This window comes from Sorex fumeus, unplaced genomic scaffold (genome assembly GCF_029834395.1).
Source record: "Sorex fumeus unplaced genomic scaffold, SorFum_2.1 ptg000051l, whole genome shotgun sequence".
In the NCBI taxonomy this organism is placed as follows: Eukaryota; Metazoa; Chordata; class Mammalia; order Eulipotyphla; family Soricidae; genus Sorex; species Sorex fumeus.
In genome coordinates this window covers 25,509,718-25,530,568 of record NW_026606108.1, presented here as the reverse complement: position 1 = coordinate 25,530,568, position 20,851 = coordinate 25,509,718, and positions in this window count along the sequence as shown.

Sequence of the window (20,851 nt, the reverse complement as noted above, 5' to 3'; positions counted from 1 at the left end):
CAGTAATCTTTTTTTCTTTATAGGCTTGCCTACATACCTCTTTCTATCAAAATAATATTGATGTACTATTCTCTATAAGGAGTATATAAATATAATTTAAATTCTCTTCTGGAATGTTGAACAGAATATATTTAAAAATTGTTTTAAGGTCATGAAATTTACATTCAAGTGGTACTACATGGAAAGTATCCTCTTAAGTGAAATGAGTCAGAAAGAGAGGGATAGACATAGAAAGATTGCATTCATCTGGGGAACATAAAGTAACAAAATAGGAGACTAACACCCAAGAGTGGCCAAGATTAGTACCAGGAGGTTTGCTCCATGGCTTGGAGGCCAGCCACACATGCTAGGGGAAAAGGGAGCTCAGATAGAGAAGGGATCACCAAGTAAAGGGTGTTGGGAGGATCCTCCCAGGATGGGAGAAGCATGCTGAAAGTAGACTATAGACCAAACATGATTGCCACTCAATGCCTCTTTTGCAAACCACAACACCCAAAAGGAGAGAGAGAACAGAGGGGAATACCCTGCCACAGAGGCACGGTGGGATGGGGAATGGGAGGGATACTGGGACCCATGGTGGTGGAAAATGGGCACTGGTGGAGGGATGGATATTTGATCATTGTATAATTGAAACCCAAGCACAAAAATTTGTAAGTCTACAACTGTACCTCATGGTGTTTCACTAATAAAAATTAAAAAATTAAAAAAATTAAAAAATGAACTTAAAAAAATAAAATAACAGTTTGGGGGTAAAAAATTGTTTTTAGTCTATAAATGTTATTGTTTGTCAATAATTTAGTCACTATCACTGTCACTGTCCTCCCGTTCTTCATCGATTTGCTCGAGCGGGCCCAGTAATGTCTCCATTGTGACAATTGTTACTGTGTTTGGCATATCGAATACATCACGGGTAGCTTGCCAGGCTTTGCCATGTGGGTGAGATACTCTCGGTAGCTTACCAGGCTCTCCGAGAGGGGCGGAGGAATTGAACTTGGGTCAGCCGTGTTGGCTGCATGCAAGGTAAATGCCCTACCCACTGTGCTATTGCTCCAGCCCCAATAATTTAGTGTGTTTGTCAAATTTTTCTATCAGACTTTTTGCAAATATGAGCTACACAGTTTTTCTTTTTTTATATAGTGGCTGCTCCAATCTCCTGAGAGTTCTTTAGTGTTTGGGGACCCAGGGGTAGTTGGGGATAGAACCCAAGACCTTTTGCATCTGGAACATATGCTTTGCCACTTGAGCTATATATGCAGCCCCTCAGTTTCCTTTTATGGATCTGTCTAGCTTTCTCAGTTCATATGAAACTTACATTCATATATTTCAAACCCTGTTTCTCCTCTTCTTCTGCTGCTCTGAAGAGGTCTTTTCCTCATCCCCCCAACCCCTCCCCCCCCCCACAGTCACACTGCCCTAGTGAATCAACCCAGTGCATAACAGTGTTCAGGCATGAGCTGTTTCCTCTCTGCTGGCGAGCAAACCTTAACCCTATAGGGAACCAGTTGAGACTACAGAAATGAATGCTGCTAAATCCCTAAATAAATAAATATATAATGTGTTTCATGCCCCCCAAACAAAGAAATACAGTGCCCAAAGATTTGTGCAAATTTCTGTTTCTGCACAACAAATAAGCAAAACCATGGCAGTTAAAAACTACACACATTGACCAAGTCACGATGTCTATGGCTCAAGAAATTGGGCAGAGACTCTCACTGGGTCCTCTGCTCTAGATCTCAAAAGTCTGCTCTCAGCGATAGCCAGAAGTAGAGAGACCACAAGGAAAGAAAGATCAGTTTCCAGGCTGATTCAAACTGTGGGCAGAATTCAGTGCCTCACAACTGAAAGATCCACAGTAGCCAGCTTCTACAACATCTGCACCAGGTGTCTAACCTGACAGGTAGCTTTCCTCACTGCTACCAAGCAGTCACTCATTCCTTCTTCTTTGTTGCCTTACTGCAGGATGAAGTAGATTGGTGGTCCTGCCTTTAATGAAGGGCAGAGGATTGCCCCAAAGCAGGGGCAGTCGGACAGCATAGAACAAGCTGAAGGTCTGTGTGTCACAGTATAATATCTTAAGGAATATAATATACAGACTATATATGTATGTATATAAACTGTGTGCATATATAATCTTATATATTATCTATTATATATAACATACAATTATGCATATAATTATATATGGTACTAACCATAAAACATGATTTTAGTGAGTTAAAAGTAATTTGCATAAATATCACTTTGTCTCAAAGACTCCATGAGATAATAATATATCTGATATTTTGCATAGGCAAATGAGAATTTGACTTCTCATTTAACAAAGCTAGGTAATTGAATTAGAACATTTAGACCCCCTGATTCAACAATTATTTGATCCCTTACTGAATGTAACTTCCCCTAGACATACTGTACATTGACACTTGAGTTCTTGGAAATAGCTTTTAAAAACCAGGACCACTCCATATACATCTTTTAGGCATAAACTAATTACTTGGAATTAATTACGCTCCAAGCCACATTTTGTAGTCAATTAAAACAAGATTTCATCTTGACATATCTTGATATATTACATCTACAGATTTAGAAAGCCCCAATATTTTGTGGACTTCATTTTTTCTCTTGCAGTATTCAACACTCTACTCATTCTTAATGCTCACTTTTGTTTTCAAAGACAGACCCTGATGGAAATGTTTATTTCTGTGTTTAACTTTCCCTGAAAGGGAAGCAAAAATACTTCTCTGTGACATTAAAGAATAAGTTTACATTCACTGTAGTGGGTAAGCTGTAACTTTCAAAATTTCAACTGTCTTGTGTGCTTTTTCTTTTCCACCATTCATCTCTTCTATAATATAAGCATTCCCTGTTAGAACAGGATTTATCTTTCACAAAGATGTGAAGTAAGAAGCAATTTTTTAAAGTAGAAAAAATATGAATGATTCCATTTGCCCACCAGATTCATCAGTGATACTGGCCTACACCATACGACATTCAGAGTGATATATATATATATATATTTATATAAATATATTTGTTTAATCAAAGCTGAAATTTGTAGTGCCTCAAATGTGTAATGAAGTTGCATATTTTTACCATGCAACTCCATACTTCACTCAAGCATGCATATTTTTTAATTGAACTCAAGAGATTATATTTAGGATATACTTCTACTCTAATACAAATATACACATACTAATTCATCTGCCTTATTTGGAGACATAACTTGATACAGTTTGGTCATTTGCCTTAGACAGTAGATGTCTTCCCATTCCTCTGTTGAAGGACAAAATTCAGGACTGCTTCATTATGCAAAATAGCATTACTAAGTAGCAAACAGTTTATATTCTATCTGTAATGGTCGTTTAAAAATTATTATGATGTGAAAGTTTAGTGCTAGAATAAATATCACTGAAACAAATATTCTTACTATTTTTAAGACATGGAACTTAGAAGCAGGTTATATCTCGTGAGGTCCATCCTGAGATGGTGGAGTCAGACTGGGAACATGGCAGTAATTTTAAATTGTGGAAGCAAGCAGCTATTGGGGACTCTGCTTGGGTGGGCACCAGGCTAACCCACCCCCTTCCAATTTACCCTTGTTTTAATTCTAGTGTTTTTGCTCCTAATCACCCAAGCTTTCTAATAAACGTGCATGTTTATATGTGTTCGAATTGTGACTTTTAGTAATGCTAAGATTAGCTCCACAAGTATTTCCAGAATTTGTTCAAAATATTTTTGTTTAGTTTTGTGTTATTATGTTTGAGGGGCACATCCAGTGGATCTCAAGGTTTATGTTTTGCTCTTTGCTCAGAGGTCATTCCTGGAAGTTCTCAGGAGACCATATGGGGTGCTGAGAATCAAACCCTGGTCAGTCACATACAAGGCAAACACATTACCTACTATATTATCCCCCAGTCCCTCCAAATATTACTCTTAAAGTATTGTTTTTATTGCAATTAAATATATAGTTGAATTTTATCCAGAAAAAAAGTAGACATAATCAGAAAGTAAATTTTGAAGATGGTCTTTTTTATTTTTTTTAATGTAGGAATACTGCTATATATTCAGCCACTGATTAAACTGACTGAAGGGGACACAAACTTGAACTCCACATTACTTTTTAAAATTTTTTTAATTGAATGTGAGATAGACTATTACAAAACTATTCATTATTGGGTTTCAGTCATACAATAAACCAACATCCAACCCTCCATCAGTGTACATTTCCCAATGCTAATGACCCCGTTTCCGTCCAACTATCCCGCAACACCCCATCCTCCACCTCCAGACTCCCTCTATGGTAGGCACTTTTCTTATTTTTATCTCTCTCCTTTTCCTTTTGTGTATTATGTTTGCAATACAGGTACTAAGGGGTCATCGTGTTTGTTAAGGGCATTGAGTATTTTTTGCAGGGGACAGTAAGGCTGTAGTAGCTTTTTAATCTGGGTGGCAGCTTTGGGGTGTGGATGTGACTGTTGAGGCTTCTGGAAGTCCAGGGAGGTGGGATAGAGATTTCAGTCACAAAATTTGCATGCCCAAATTTTTAGCAAATTAATATCTCGCCCGCATGGCAAAGCCTGACAAGCTACCCCTGACGTATTCAGTATGCCAAACACAGTAACAACAGGTCTCAAAATGGAGATGTTACTGGGCCCACTTGAGCAAATCAATGAACAACAGGAGAACAGTGTGTGTGTGTTTGTTTGTTTGTTTGTTTGTTGTTTTCTGTAAGGTCCGTTCTGAGACAGTGGAGTCAGGATGGGGCATAGCGGTGATTTTGGATTGTGGAGGCAAGTGGCTGGTTGGGTTTCTGCTTGGGCAAGCTAAACACCCCCACCTTTGATTTATCCTGGTCTGTTCAGTCTTGCATGAGTCCAAGATTAACTGTGGCTTTTGATCAGTTTCAAGATTTATTTATGAATCTCTGAAGCAGGGCTGATAGTAGAGTTTCCATGGTGATGCTGGAACTTGTTTGTGTGGGGTGACTGCCAGTGTTACCAGGAGTATTGGGATGTGGGGGGAGGTAGCCCATCCCATCTCTGAGAAAGCCTGGAGATTTCAATCACAAAACTAACATATCCAGATTTTCAACAAGTTAACATCTTGGTGAAGTCTGTCCTGAGATGGTGGAGTCTGGCTGGGAGAATGGTAGTGATTTTGGATTATGGGAACAAGCAGCTGCCTGGGACTCAGCTTGAGAGGACACCAGGGTAACCTACCCCCTGCAATTTACTTGGGTCTATTCAGCCTTGAGTGGGTCTGATATTAACTGTGACTTTTGATCTTTTTCAAGATTTATTTATGGGTCTCTGCAGCAAGGCCAATAAATGAGCTTGTATAGTGGAGCCAGAGGTGATTTGTGGGTGTGACTTCCCACATACCTAACTTTTGGCTGTTTAATATCACAGGAAACTTGGTCCTGAGTTCTTGGGGTTCTGCCAGAGGTAGAGCAGCAATTTTGGGTATCAGGAAGCCTGAAGGCACCATTAGTCTGCTGATGCATTCACCCTGCAGGTAGAGGTTGAACTGTTGGGGCACTATACCCAGTCACTATATTAGACTGTCTGGTAACCACCACAGTTTTCTCTGAGCCTGAAAGTTTTTTAAATTTTTTTTGCCCCAGATAATTTCGTGTTAGTAATTTATATTCCACGTAAGATTGGAACCATCAAATAATCATCTTTTACTTATTTCATTTAAGTTTCCATCTATTTTTGTCCCCTAAAAATGATTTACTTTAAAAAAAATAACACACTAAACACACTAGTATTCTATTGAGTATAGTGATAGCACAGCGGTAGGGCGTTCGCCTTACAAGCAGCCAACATGGCCGACCCGAGTTCGATTCCTCCGCCCCTCTCGGAGAGCCCGGCAAGCTACCGAGAGTATTCGATATGCCAGACACAGTAACAACAAAGTCTCCAATGGAGACGTTACTGGACCCGCTCGAGCAAATCGATGATCAACAGGAGGGCCTTTACCTTTACCTTTTACCTATATAGCCCACAGTTTTTTTTTTTATCCAGTCACCTGTTGTTGAGCGTTTAGGTTGATTCCTTGTTTTGGCTGTTGTGAATAATGCTGCTATTGCACCTAACCGCAAGTTATCTTTTTGACTTAGTGTTTCTGTTGCCTTTAAATAATTGCCCAGGAATGATATTGCTTGATAATATCTGATATTTTCCCCCCAAGAACTCTCCATACCCTTTTTCATAGATGCTGTGCCAGCTTACACCCCTATCAACTGTGCACCTGGGTTTCTTTCTTTTTCCACATCCTAGCCAACATTTATTATCTGCATTCATCTTTGATACAAGCCATTCTCACTGCTGTCAGAAAATATTTTATTGTGGTTTTGATTTGTATTTTCCTGTTGTTAATAATTGATGTTGAGCATTTGTGTGTGTGTGTGTGGGGGGGGTGTTATCTGTATGTCTTTGGTGACAGGTCTATTCACCAAAATTCACCTTGCCCTTGGAAAAGGCTGATTCCCCAGGATCTTCTGCTGGAAAACAGGTACTTCCCCTCTGAGCCATGTCCATGCACCTAATTGTCCATGTTTTGCATGTGGTTGCTAATTTTCTTGAACAATGCAGATTTTTAAAATATTTCTGGCAACCACTCAATTCATCTAAGATGTTGGAAATGACAGTATCTTTTCTCTGCTGTTAGGTTGTGTCTCTTCACTAATTTCTTCTGCTGTGTGAAAGCTTTTGGATTTCACACATTACATTCTCATTTTGTTTCCTTGACCATTAGAGTTGGGTCTCCAAATACATCTCTGATCAAGGTTCTCTACTGTACTACTATACTTTCTTCTATGAATGTTATGGTTGTTGTAAGCCTAAGATCTATGTCCTTTAAAACATTTTGGCTTAAATTTTAGTGTATAATATTAACTAGTGAGTGGTCCGTTGCTTCTTCCTCCTCCTCCTCCTCCTCCTCCTCCTCTTCCTCCTTCTTCTCCTCTTCCTCCTCCTCTTCTTCATATTCTTATTTCTTTGCTAGTGGTAATCCAATTTTTCCAGGCAATCCAGTTTTTCCAGCATAGAAGAGATAAGTTCCATTTAATACTATTTTCTAGGAAATTCTTTTTCAGTATAGTATGCTAATTTAGTAGGAAGAACACATGTTTGTGATTTCAAGAAGGAACCATAAGCATCACAAATATTTGCTCGGCATATGCTTCCTTCTCCCCACTCCCCCACCCCTTCATCCATTGTTGCTGCTGTTGCTATGAAGAACTCCCCAAGAGTCACAGGTGCCCACATCTGTGTTTACCCATAGGTCTCACCCATGAGTGGTGTTGCTCCTGTGGGTGGCTGCTATGTTCTCACATGTACTCACTAGAGTTACACTTCCTGGCTGTAGCAGCTCACATGTCTCTGAGGGGTGCTCACTGGGAGTCCTACCCAATTCAATGGCAGTGCTCATACCCCATCTAGCCTGCAGTACAGCTGGAAATGTCTCATAGACATCAGAGCTGCAGGGCTCACACAGAAGAATGGCCAGGATCTCACTGGGAACTTCTGGTTGCACTGGGACCAATCCTAACAGCAGTTTAATAGAGAGGGTCCTTATTTTTTCATCACCTGGTGTGGCTTTGTTAGAGTCCTGAGTTGACTACCCCTCAAGGACAGAGAACAGAGCCAATAATGCAAATCACATAGCGAGGTTTATTGTTCCAGCTAGCTGGGATCCAAGTATCCACCCAATGCAGTGGGTTTCAACAAGGATCCCAAGCACTAAATTCAGAAGTTCTTTTACTTTCATTTTAGCAAGTAAGCATTACTCAGCAAGAATGCACATATTTTGTTGTTATTGTTGTTTTGGCCCGCAACATCCAGCCCACTCCCTAAAAGTTACATTCTAGAAACCTAACCTTATTTCTGGGATGTAATCTTTGATGACAAAGCACTGTAGCACTGTACTCCTGTTGTTCATTGATTTGCTCGAGCAGGCTCAGTAATGTCTCCATTTTGAGACTTGTTGTTACTGTGTTTGGCATATAGAATACATTAAGGGTAGCTTGCCAGGCTTTGCCATGTGGGTGAGATACTCTCTGTAGCTTGCCGGGCTCTTGGAGAGGGGCAGAGGAATTGAACCTGGCTCAACAGGACTGGGCGCGTGCAAGGCAAATGCCCTACCACTGTGCTATCACTCCAGCAAAAAAAAAAAAAAAAAAAGACAAAAGCATCTGGTTTTTCTGCTTTTCTTGTTCCTGGAAGAAACCTAAGTCAGTCAGAGGGCCACAAGCCTGTCATGGCAGTTCTCTGGCTAGGTGGGTCCTATAAGCTTCAAAACAACAACAGCAAATTCATATGGAATGTCCAAAGTCTGTTCTATTTGCCATATATCAATGCACTTGAAATGATCACATGAGTTATTTAACACCATTTCCTCATGGCACCTTCATGTCAAATTCCTCATTTTGTTTCCTTGTTCTTCTCCACTTCCCCACCTGCCCTTCCCACCACCCACCAACTAAGTAATGACAGTGGCGAACCTTTCACTGCTCAGCCTACTATTTTGCTCAAACAATTATGTTTATTAAAATGACCAGATTGATTTTTTTTTCCTTTAAGAAAAGATACTTTGAAATCTATATGCTTCTCGGTCAAAGGTTATATCAATATAATACTCAGTAAAGTGGGGATTTGGAAATCATCCAATTTATTACATCAATTGAGAGACAAACTCAATATATTAAATTTTAAAGTTTTTCCCCCCTTCTTCTAAATTACTGTCCACAGACTCCATTGATAGGATTAGCCAGATAATCACATCTCACTGCTGCTGGCGCTCCTTGGTCTACCCCTCAGAATTGTGAACAATTGGTAAATATCAGCACTGCAGGCTTCCTCCATTTGTGATTCTCCACAGCTTACAAACAGTTGAGGAGCAAACCTTTGGTGTGAAAGCTCAAGAAACTGTTTATTTTAACTAAACTATAACTGATTATTCTAATGACCTACTTGGTTTTGGTTTTAAGAAGACACTGATGGTATGCACGTTCTAGATTGATACTGATAAGCAACTTTTACTTTATTCCCATCAAAGGCAAAGACTTTTGTAGGAATTTTTCGACAGCTTATCTTTCACCTGTTTTGACACTGCCCTGATCAGGTTTGAAGCAGGAACTCAAAGAAATGGATGTCAAATCAATTTTAAACTGTTTCCCCAACTATAGAACAACAGCAGTAACTAAGAACTGCAGGGTTCCATACTCAAGAATTTCAGAAGATGAAGAGTAGGCAAAAAGTCTCCCATGTCTTTTTTTCTTTTTTCTTTTTCTTTTTTTTTTTTTTTTGGTCTTTGGGTCACACCCGGCATTGCACAGGAGTTACTCCTGGCTCATGTACTCAGGAATTACTCTTGGTGGTGCTCGGGGGACCATATGGGAGGCTAGGAATCAAGTCCAGGTTGACTGCGTGCAGGGCAAATGCCCTACCCGCTGTGCTATTGCTCCAGCCCCATGAGAAGTCTCCCATATCTTGTTCCTTCTGCTTAAGATAATGTCATGAAGCAGTTTATGAAGCATAAAAAAGACTCTTATTTCATTTTCCTATGTGTTGAGCATACACGAAATATATGTAATAAAAAGTCAACTATTACAGGAAAATAATTGTGTCATTCAAAAAAATTTTTAAGTGTCAAGTCACTTGGTTTAAGCCACAAACTTTTAGTGTTTTCCATGTCAAAGAAAAGATACGATTATTAATGTATCGTTGTGGACTTTCTGGGACTCAAGTAATCAGTTAAAAGAGGATTATAAATGTGCCAATTTGTGAAAAATACTAAATGACATAGAATGATGATCCTCAAAACAGTCTAAAAATAAGAGAGTAAGAATGAGGCAAGTGCTTTCTTTGCATGTATTAATGAAACTGTGGGATTATTTTACACATTAAGATGATTTGTAACTGCTGAAAGAGCTGAGCCGTTCCCAGAGTACCTCGCAAATGTAAGGAAATTCAATATAAAATTTCTGGAACTATTAATGTGCTGACTAAATTTGGATTCCTTCCTAATTACTTCTTAATGTTTTGCACAAGTCATCAAAACCTGCTAATACAGCTGTTGAACCTATGCTTAGAGTTATACAAAAAATGTAAAGATACAGAGAGAACGCATAAATACTGATTTAATGATTGTATGTATCCTTTAATATCAAGTCACTTACTCTGTAGAATTAGAACATGTGTGATACACAAACACACACATACATTTTTATTTTTGTCCAGTTTTGGCCTGGTTTTTGTTACTCTATTTTGACTTTGTGCCAGAATTATGTCCAAAAATAATGATGTGAGTATTATAGCTGCTCTCATTTAAACTGAAAGAAATTTTCCTCAATGGTATTTAGATATCTTTCTTAATTTTCTTGCGCCTGTCTCAAACATATGTAGAAAGCTAAAGTTTAATTGGTGAAGTCTGTAAGTACTAATCATCATGCAAGAAATGAATGTTTTCCAAGTTATCACACCCCACATGATACAAAGTTAACTGCTATTTAGAAAAATATTTTAAATAAAGAACATTTATTTAGATTACAGTGCTAAAGTAGTGCTGGTTAGAGTTCCTAAGATTAGGAAGAAATGAAAGAAAAAGGATATCTGTGATTTAAAAATTATTATTCATTACATGACAAATAATGAGCTAAAAAGATTCCATTATTTAAAATATATCCAGATCATGAGCCAGGGAAAAAGGTACTGAAAACCTGAATTTGTAATTCTATTTAAGCTTACCAGATTGACAACTTTTGCTCCTTAGAACAGGCACTGGCGGTATGTAGGTCAGAGACTTAAGCAGAAATCATGCATGGGATTATAGAGAACATGTCTCACAGAGAATTAACTTGGTGTTGAAAGTCCCAAAGAGCAGAGAGGGGAGCTGATGTGGAGAAACCAGAAAAGGAGAAAGTTTGCACCTCAGACTGAGCAGTACCTAGAAGAGCCCGATGATCCCTGACCTAAAGCAGAAACCCGGTTGGGACAGGCACTTGGAACTAGGGGGTGAGACAGACATCCCACCCCAGCAATCACTCTATGGAAGGAAGGACCTTTCAGTTCATGGTCAGCTGCTGGAGACCATATAGAAGAACCCAACAGTGTTTGGGGCACGGGAGTAGGGTCAGTAGAAATGCCACAGGAGAGGGCGATAGCTGTTCAGGCTCTGAAAGGTGTAGCCCAGTAAGCCATGTGAAGTATTTGCATATTGCCTGATACGAAGTATTTTGTAATAACCAGACAACTTTTATTTGCATATTGTTACTAAAGTTAATTTCAAAGATAACTTGTTTTCATTTTTTCCCTTTTGTTAAAATCTGAAATTTAGTCATATCATGTATAAATTTGTAGGTGAATTTTCAGGGACAGTCTCTGAACACATAGCATTTCATCTTTATATTTTGATCAGCTATTTTGTATTTTGATCAGCTGCATCATATTTTGATCAGATGCATTATATTTATAAGACTTCATATCCTAATAGTATTTAATTTTTTTATCCTATGCCTTGTGACTTCATAAATAATGCTAATAAATGAATATATTCTTATATATTCTTATTTCTGTTGATTTAGTAAAAGTATTTTATCTACTTTTTACAAAAGTATAAATCCTTAACAATACTTCAGTTCACATCACATAAACAAAGATTAGAAGTTAAGTTTACAAAGTGTCCTAAAATTACAGAAAAGCAAAACAACTCTTTTGATGAAAAAGCTATTGTGTGAACTCCTAGAACAAAAGAAATGTAATAAAACTAATATTTATTATGCAATTGTTATGAACTAGGATTGCTTGAAACACTTTGTATATAGTTAATGTATTAATTTAACTAGCCCAACACTATGAAATTGATATTATTGTCATTTTGCACATGAGAAAAAAAAACATAAAAGAATTTCAAGTTAAGCAACTTGAAGGAAAGTGTAATATAAATGTTATAGAGGTTCAAATTTAATAAAAGGAATTTTACTTCAGAGACCATGACATTACTTATGATGCAAGACTGGTAGTTTTGGAATCAATACTTTTTATTGTTTCTTTCTTGCAGTTATGGTATGGGAAAGGCAGAAGAGCCTCTATTGCCAGCCCTTGACATAAACCATCCTCTAAAATGCGTGATTTTGAAGAAATGTAAAGTAAGGCAGTAACTCAAAGTTGTCCCTGAAAATGTGTTAACACAACTAACTGTCTCAGATCTGGGTATTTCAGACTTTGCCATCTGCAGATTAGCTGGCATATTTCAGATTAAGGTGACATCAAAAGTGGTATCAGTTTCTTTCCCAGTTCCAAATTAGTGGGAGTTAAGCACAGAGGATGTAACTATAGAATAAATAAATTTTGAAGTGCACAATACTTCTCTATTACAGCTGACTTTACCAGTGTATAGTTTTGTTAGTAGCCCTGGAAATCCCCCAAATGTGATGGCCATGCTCAGTGATTCTTGTGACACATGAAAGGAGACACACAGACACCGCCCGTGTTTTTTTGACAGCAATCAGTTTTATAAAGTATAAATCTTTGTGGTAGATTCTCAGAAAAACTCACACTCCTGTCTAGGCATACAGTCACTGTCCTTTCTTTAGTATACATACTAGATTCACACACTGACCAAAACAGGTCACGTCAGATAAGTACCCAGTAACTAGCTCCAATATGTATGAATAAATAAATGAAAACTAGAAGAATATATAAATCCTCAATACCTTAAACTTATATCTAATAATACATTTTAAGAGGTTTTTTTGGAAATATTTTTTTGTTTGGTGCCCTTGCAGAGGTGTGAGGGGTGGGGTGTCACCAGAGCTATACCTAACAGTGCTGGGCAGGCCATGTGATTCTGGGGTCAAGCCGTGCAGGCCCCACTGTGCTCAGGCCTTTTGAGTTTCCTCCAGATCCCAAAATTTTAGTTTTTAACATCATGCAAGATGTAATCCAGATTTCATCAGTTCCAAAAGAGACCCATCTGTAGCAGTTTGCATAATTTCCCCCATTACTCCTTCTCAAACACTGGTGTACATTCATCTCTTCATATTGCCCTAATATCAATATTCCATATAAAATTGGGGTGAGCAATATCTAGTCCACTGGCACCATAAAATCGGTTAAAATCCAGGGTTCTGGCCCTGGTACATGATGAAACACAAACAGTCTTTTTGCACAAACTGCACTTGGGGTTTGTCTGCCTGAATTGTATGGCCTGTGAACTATCCAAACATCCCTTGGCAGAAAAAAGGTTCTGTCTTCTAATTTAAAGCTTGGGATGTTTGTCTATGTTATAACATGTATTGATCAATATTTCAGTCTATTTTTGCATGATTACTTTTCCATTGTATGGTTACACCAGAATTTGTTTATGCGGTTATTGTTTCATGGATATTTAAGTAGCTTCTATTTTTTGACTCTTAAGAATAATACTGTCACTGTCCTCCTGTTGTTCATCGATTTGCTTGAGCAGGCCCAGTAACGTCTCCATTATGACAGTTGTTACTGTATTTGGCATATCTAATACGTCACGGCTAGCTTTCCAGGCTTTGATGTGCAGGCGGGATATTCTCAGTAGCTTGCTGGGCTCTCTGAGAGGGGCGGAAGAATTGAACTCGGGTCAGCCATGTTGGCTGCGTGCAAGGCAAATGCCCTACCCACTGTGCTATCTCTCCAGCCCAAGAATAATATTAATACGAACAATTTATGTACTAATTTTTTGATGAATGATTTTGATTTTCTTACTGTGTTTTTTAAGTGCAGGTATTATAGCAGCACTGTTTTAACTTTATGAAAGACTGCTAAAATGTTTCCAAGGCAGATATATAACTTTATTTTTCATTCTCACAAGTTGTGTAAGAGCATTTCAACTTGTCTACATCCTTGCCAGATTTTGTTATTTTTCTCCTTCTCTCTTTCCATTATAGACTTTTTAGTAGGTTTGAAGTAGTTTTTTACTGTGGTTTTTGGTAGATATTTATTGACTCTTTTCATGTTCTTTGGTGAATTGTATATCATTTTGAAAAGTACCTATTTAAATTTATTGTCCACTTTTTTTAATTGGGTAATTTATTTGCCTTCTTATTCTTGAGTTGGAAAGTTTTTATATATCCTGGATATTATACTCCTCTCAGGTATTTAATTTTCAGATATATTTCATTATGCCATATCAATTTTACCTCAATTTTATCTCAATTTCATCTAATTTGAATATCATCAAATTTCATCTCAATGTATTTAATTTTAAAAGATGGTTGTTGTTGAGTTTTTTTATAGTTTAGGTAACTTGGTTACAGCACAGCGGTAGGGCATTTGCCTTACAAGCGGCCAACATGGCCGACCCAGGTTCGATTCCTCCGCCCCTCTCGGAGAGCCCGGCAAGCTACTGAGAGTATTCGATATGCCAAACACAGTAACAACAAAATCTCCAATGGAGACGTTACTGGGCCCGCTCAAGCAAATCGACGATCAACGGGAGGGCCTTTACCTTTACCTTTTATATTTTAGGTGTACAAAGTTACTGTACTTTTACCATTTCCAAAATACCTACGACCTCTGTTCTTAGTCACATCTAACCCATATCTTTGTTCCTGTCCCCCATCCCTCAGCTTGGTAATCTCATTTTTACAATCAAAGGCCAAGGGTTTTTCATTGTTCAATACTGTCTATTTCATTGTTTTTTTCTCCGTGTATTATAGATGGTGAGATTGTTCTTCTCTGTCTGACTTATTTCACTTAACATGTTGTCCTCCAGTTCCAATCAAGTTGCAGCAAACTGCATGATTTCATCTATTCTTATGGTTCCTTAATATTCAATTCTGTGTATATATCACCACTCTTTATTTTTATGTCCTTGGATTTTTTGTTTATTTCTATATCCTGGCTATTGAACATAGATTGCAATGAACATAAGGTGCATATATCTTTTCGAATTCATGTTTTTGTATTTGCTGGGTAGTTGCCAAGAAGACGATTTCAGTCCTGTGGAAGATCCATTCTTGCTTTTTGACTAGTCTCCATACTGTTTTACATAGAAGCTGAAGCATATAACATTCCCACCAATAATTCTTTAACTTTCACGGTCACGGTCCCCCCGTTGTTCATCGATTTGCTCGAGCGGGCCCAGTAACATCTCCATCATGAGACTTGTTGTTACTGTGTTTGACATATGGAGTATGTCACGGGTAGCTTGCCAGGCTCTGCCATGCGGGTGAGATACTCTCGGTAGCCTGCTGGGCTCTCTGAGAGGGGCAGAGGAATCGAACTCGAGTCGGCCATGTTGGCTGCATGCAAGGTAAACGTCTTTCCGCTGTGCTATCGCTCCAGCCCTCTTTAACTTTAGTGGTTTTATTTGAAAAATGCAAGTTTTTTTTTAATTTTTTCCCTTTATTTTATTTTATTTTTTTCAGTTGTAGATTTACAATTTTTTGTGCTTGGGTTTCGATTATACAATGATCAGATACCCATCCCTCCACCAGTGCCCCTTTTCCACCACCATGGATAATATCCCCCCACCCCCATCCCCCCATCCCCCCCTGCCTCTGTGTCAGGGCAATCCCCTGTGTTCTCTCTCTCCTTTTGGGTGTTGTGGTCTGCAAAAGAGGCATTGAGTGGCAAACATGTTCAGTCCATAGTCTACTTTCGACATGCATCTCCCCTCCTGGGAGGATCCTCCAAACACCCTTTATTTGGTGCTCCCTTCTCTATCTGAACTGCCCTTTCCTCTAGGATATCCGGCTGGCCTCTAAGTTATGGAGTAATCGTCCTGGTGCTGATCTCAGCTATTCTTGGGTATTAATCTCATATTTTGTTACTTTATATCCCCCAAATGAATGCAATCTTTCTATGTCTATCCCTCTCTTTCTGACTCATTTCGCTTAGCATGATACTTTCCATATTGTACCACTTGTATGTAAATTTCATGTAATCGAACACCTAAACAAACAGGGTGTTCAAACTTAGTACATCAGGATCCTCCTTGAGCTGTATTATGGATTCACCACCAGGATATCACCATTCTACAAGGAAGTGATCATCCATGTCAAGAGAGGGGTTTGACAGGGCAATACCATTTTACCAAAACTCTTCAGTGTCACCTTCAAGCAAGTCATGCGACAACTGGAATAGGAAGGAATGGGAGTGAAGATAGATGGTCAGCAACTACACCACCTCCACTTCACTGATGACATTGTTGTAATAACACCAAACATTAGCCAAGTGGTACAAATGCTGGCCGACTTCAACTGAGAGTGTGGAAAGGTCAGACTGCAGCTGAATCTCATGAAGACAGTGTTCATAAAAAACGGACTAGTTCCTGGCATTCCATTTGCTCTCAATGGAATGAACATCTCCGAATGCAGCAGTTATGTGTACCTAGGTTGAGAAATCAACATGATGAACAACCTGGCACCTGAGCTGCATAAGAGAAAGAGAATGGTGTGGAACGTCTTCAAAAACATTGAAGAAATAGCTAAGAGGATTAAGAACCTCTGACTTCGGGAACATCTCTTTGACTCCACTGTTCACTTGGCACTAACATACACCTCAGGGACCTGGGCTCTACGAAAACAGGATGAGAACACTATTCGGGTCTCCCAAAGAGGAATCGAAAGAGTTATGCTTGGAGTATCATGATTCACTCAAGAGAGAGAAGGAATCAGAGTTCTGACCTCCATTGACAATCAAGAATCAGGGACGCTTTCTCATTTGCCAAGGCATTGAAAATCAGATTGGCTGGACACATTATGCTATTTGAAGACGACCACTGGACTAGAGCCATTACCGACTGAATTCCACAGGATGTCAAAATAATACATGGCTGCTCACCTACAAGATGGTCAGACTTCTTCGTCAAGACCCTGAATGAATGGTTTGAGGCTCTTTGTGTTCTTGGAGCGAGCAGACACCATTGGGCTACACTAGCACAAGACAGGGATGAATGGAGACTTTACTGGAGCCCACTCGAGCTAATTTATGAGTAATGAGATGTCAAGTGATCAAGTGATCATCTTGTAGATTTTGCTTGATAGAGATGAAGGGTGGGCAGGAATATAAATTTTAAAAAGATGAGCTGAGAGGTGTAGAGAGACAGGAATTGATAAGGGTTTGGTTGAACATAAATATAAATATGGATTTGATTAACTGTAAACATAAACAGATATAAAGTGATTACTTCAGGGGAAATTCTTCTAGAATATCTTCCCAGGTGCAGCACTCCATTGCTCCAGTATTCTGTACCTGGTTCCCAACACATGACCTGTACACTCACCAGTGCAACATACCCATGGTGATTGTTAGAGTATCTTTGTCCTCTCAGAAAAGAACCCCAAGCCTGTTAGCCATTGTATCTTCTATTTTGCCCCACCTTTCACCACCAGCCTAATCCTAAGCAGTCACTTTCTATTTCTAAAGATTTTTCTATTTGGAAGTTTTATGTATATGACAATATAGACAATGTTATCTTTTGCAACTGACTTCTTTCACAGAATCTAATATCTCATTCACATTGTACCACATATCAATGAGTACTTTATACCCTTTTTACAGCTAAATGATATTTCACTGTCTAGATTCATTTTGTAACTGTGGATTATAGATGGGCATTTTGTTTTATCCATTTGTTCATTTTGTTTCCTTATATTGCACTTCTGGTGGAAATTACCCACTGTTTGTTTTTCTCCTTCTGTTGTATTTCACTAATAGTCCCAAGTTGTACTTCTTATCTTTCTGGAGTAACAGGTCTGCTTCTGTGTTTAAGAATGAGGAGGTATCTTTTCAATCAGCTTTCCCATAAGGCACTTACTTAAGAAAAAGGATGAGCCAAATGTTGGTAAGTATTTACCTGGCTAATTTATACACTGAGGCTGTTTATATATTCTAAGTCTAATTTTAATATTTTGGTGATAAAAATGAATAAGAACCTCTTATGCTATTCCATAGTAACAGATTTATTTGTAAGCAATAGGAAAGTGACTTGGGCAATTTTTCCATTTGTAACTAATTTCTTAGGATATATCAGGAAATAGATATACTTTTCTTACCCCTGAATATTGATGAAAAATAGTCTAAAACTTAAGAAAAACAGAGGAAAAAGATTGGAATTATCCTCTAAGACTTAGAACTTCATAGCCAACATAGAGACATTACTGGTTTAAAGAAATCACAGCTGTCAGATTGAAAGCAAGAGCAGAAGACACTGATGTGGAAGTTAAAGGTAAAGGTTGACATTTCCGGAAGCCAACAAGAACTTATTGGAGAGAAGTGATTCTGATTCACTTCACTTTACTTGCAGCTCTCTTAATGCTATAGCTGTTGTGTTTTTTGTTTTTGTTTTTTACTCCGATGACTTCTGACAATAAGTCATATTTTTTTTGGCCAATCACATACATTAATTATTTATTGAAGACACTTTACACAAATCCTATGACTGGCTGTCTAAAACACATACTTTGGAACTAATAGAAGTCCTTACATTGTGAATTTTGACATGCTACTATGTACTGCTTGTCACACTCTTGTCAGAAGATCTGAGGGTTATGTGCTTAGAATGCTGTCCGATAATGTGCTCTGAAATTTCCCAGGAGTTGGAAGTTCTATGGTATATAGGTCTTTGTAAATACTTGAACATAAGAAATCAAATAGATGATGTTATTGCAGACTTTTTCAACAGAAAATCAGAAACCGCTCTAAATCTATAATTAACAAGAACAGTATTGAGCTTTGAATGTGGTTTCATTTGTGCTTTGCACAGGTGAGACCAGAGATTTGAAAAAAAAAAAGAAAAAGAAAAAAAAGTACCACTGATTTCAATACAAAACCCAGATGAGGACACACAAACTGTTTTAATAAGAATCTTGATGGTGCTTGGCACCATGGTATATGCCTCCTCTGTAGTGTTCAGGCTACCAGGGCTTAGGGTTCACCCAGTGAGGCCAGAAATTTTACTTGAGATCTCACACATGCTGACACATACTAGATGTGCTCTACGGCTTGAGCTCTCTCCCTTGCCCATAAACAAAAATACTGCAACAATTAAAAAGGAAATGATGTTGAAGCCAAAGAGACAGGGGACAAGGCAGTCGCCACAGGCACAGCTGGGTATGGCTCAACAACCAAAAATAAATATATACATAAATGAATAAAATTTGTATTTTTGCAGCAACAGAAATTTTACCATTTAAAGAACCCTGTGATAATAATCTTAATGTGATCAATATCATCGAAAAGTGAATTTCCTAGACTGGAGCATTTGTCATGATAAAAGGAATTAAAAAATTATGTGATAGGGCAATTAATGCTTTGTGAGTTTCAATGGTTCATTTTAAGAAAGATCATTTCTTGGGTTGGAAAGATAGTACAGGAATTAAGGTGTTTGCTTTGCAAACTGCAGACTAATTTTTTTTTAAATTTTTTATCAGTGAATCACTGTGAGGTAGTTACAGACTAACAAACTTTTGTGCTTGTGTTTCAGTCATACAATGCTCGAGTACCCATCCCTCCACCAGTGCCCCTTCTCCACCACCAATGATGCCAGTATCCCTCCCACCTCGCCACTCATCCCCGCCCCCCCCCCCCCCGCCTCTGTGGCAGGGCATTCCCTTTTAATTCTCTCTCTCTCTCTCCTTTTGAGTGTTGTGGTTTACAATAGAGGTATTGAGTGGCCATCGTGTTTGATCTATGGTCTACTTTCAGCATGCACTCCCATTCCACGTGAGTCCTCCAATCACAATTTACTTGGTGTTCCATTCTCTATCTGAGCTGCTTTTCCTCCAGCATGTGAGGTCAGCTCCCAAGCCATGGAGCAAAACTCCTACTCCTGGTACTTATCTCTACTATTTTTGGGTGCTAGTCTCCCATTCTGTTACTTTATTATCACAATCTTTCTATGTCTGTCTCTCTTTTTGATTCATTTCACTTAGCATAATATTTTCCATGTTAATCCACTTATTTGGAATGTTCATGACTTCATCTTTTCTAACAGCTGCATAGTACTCCATTGTGTAGATGTACCAAAGTTTCTTTAACCAGTCATTTGTTCTTGGGTGAAGACTAATGTTTGATCCCCAGTACGACATATATTTCTTGGAGAATCTCTAGCACTGATACCTGAGCACAGAAACAGATGTCTCCATGAGTGGTCGCAGGTGCATCCCAGACCACTCTTCTCTCCAGAAAATAAAATTATTTCTAAGTTCAACAGGCTGGAATTCCTGCTTGCATGCTGGACACACTCCTCTGAGCTCTCCAGGAGTGGACCCCCAAAATAGATTGGAAGTACCTCCTGAGTATTACCAGGTGTAACCAAAGAAAAGGAAAAGAGAGAGAGAGAATGAGCAAAATAAGATCATTTCTTATTATTGGTGGTGTTATTCTTGTATTATTTAAATTATTTTTATCATTCATTTTGTGTGATTAGAATTCTTGTCAACATTTTCTAAGTCAAAATGTCTATATCAATCAGAGCTCATTGTTCCACCATATTTAAAGATAAAATCTTTTTTAAAATTACTATATAATTTTTATTTGCAATCTCTGTAAGTTTAGCGTAAAATAGTTTATGGCATATAGTTGTCATTGTGACAGAAAAACAGTATGGAAAAATATAGAGGAAGATTTATGATTTCAGGACTGCCTGATAATTTCTAGAATTTATGGTTTCTCAAAATTTAAATTCTAAAAGTAAAAAATGAACTTCCATTGTCCACCTGAGGATAAAAAGAGTGTGTTCATCTCAGTTGTGTAGGGACATCCTAAACAACCATGCTTGGCCGCAAGAGAAGTTCAGCAGGAACAGAAGCAGTTTTGTATGGACAGAGACATTCTAATGAAATATCAGCATAAGAAGTTACTGCTTAATA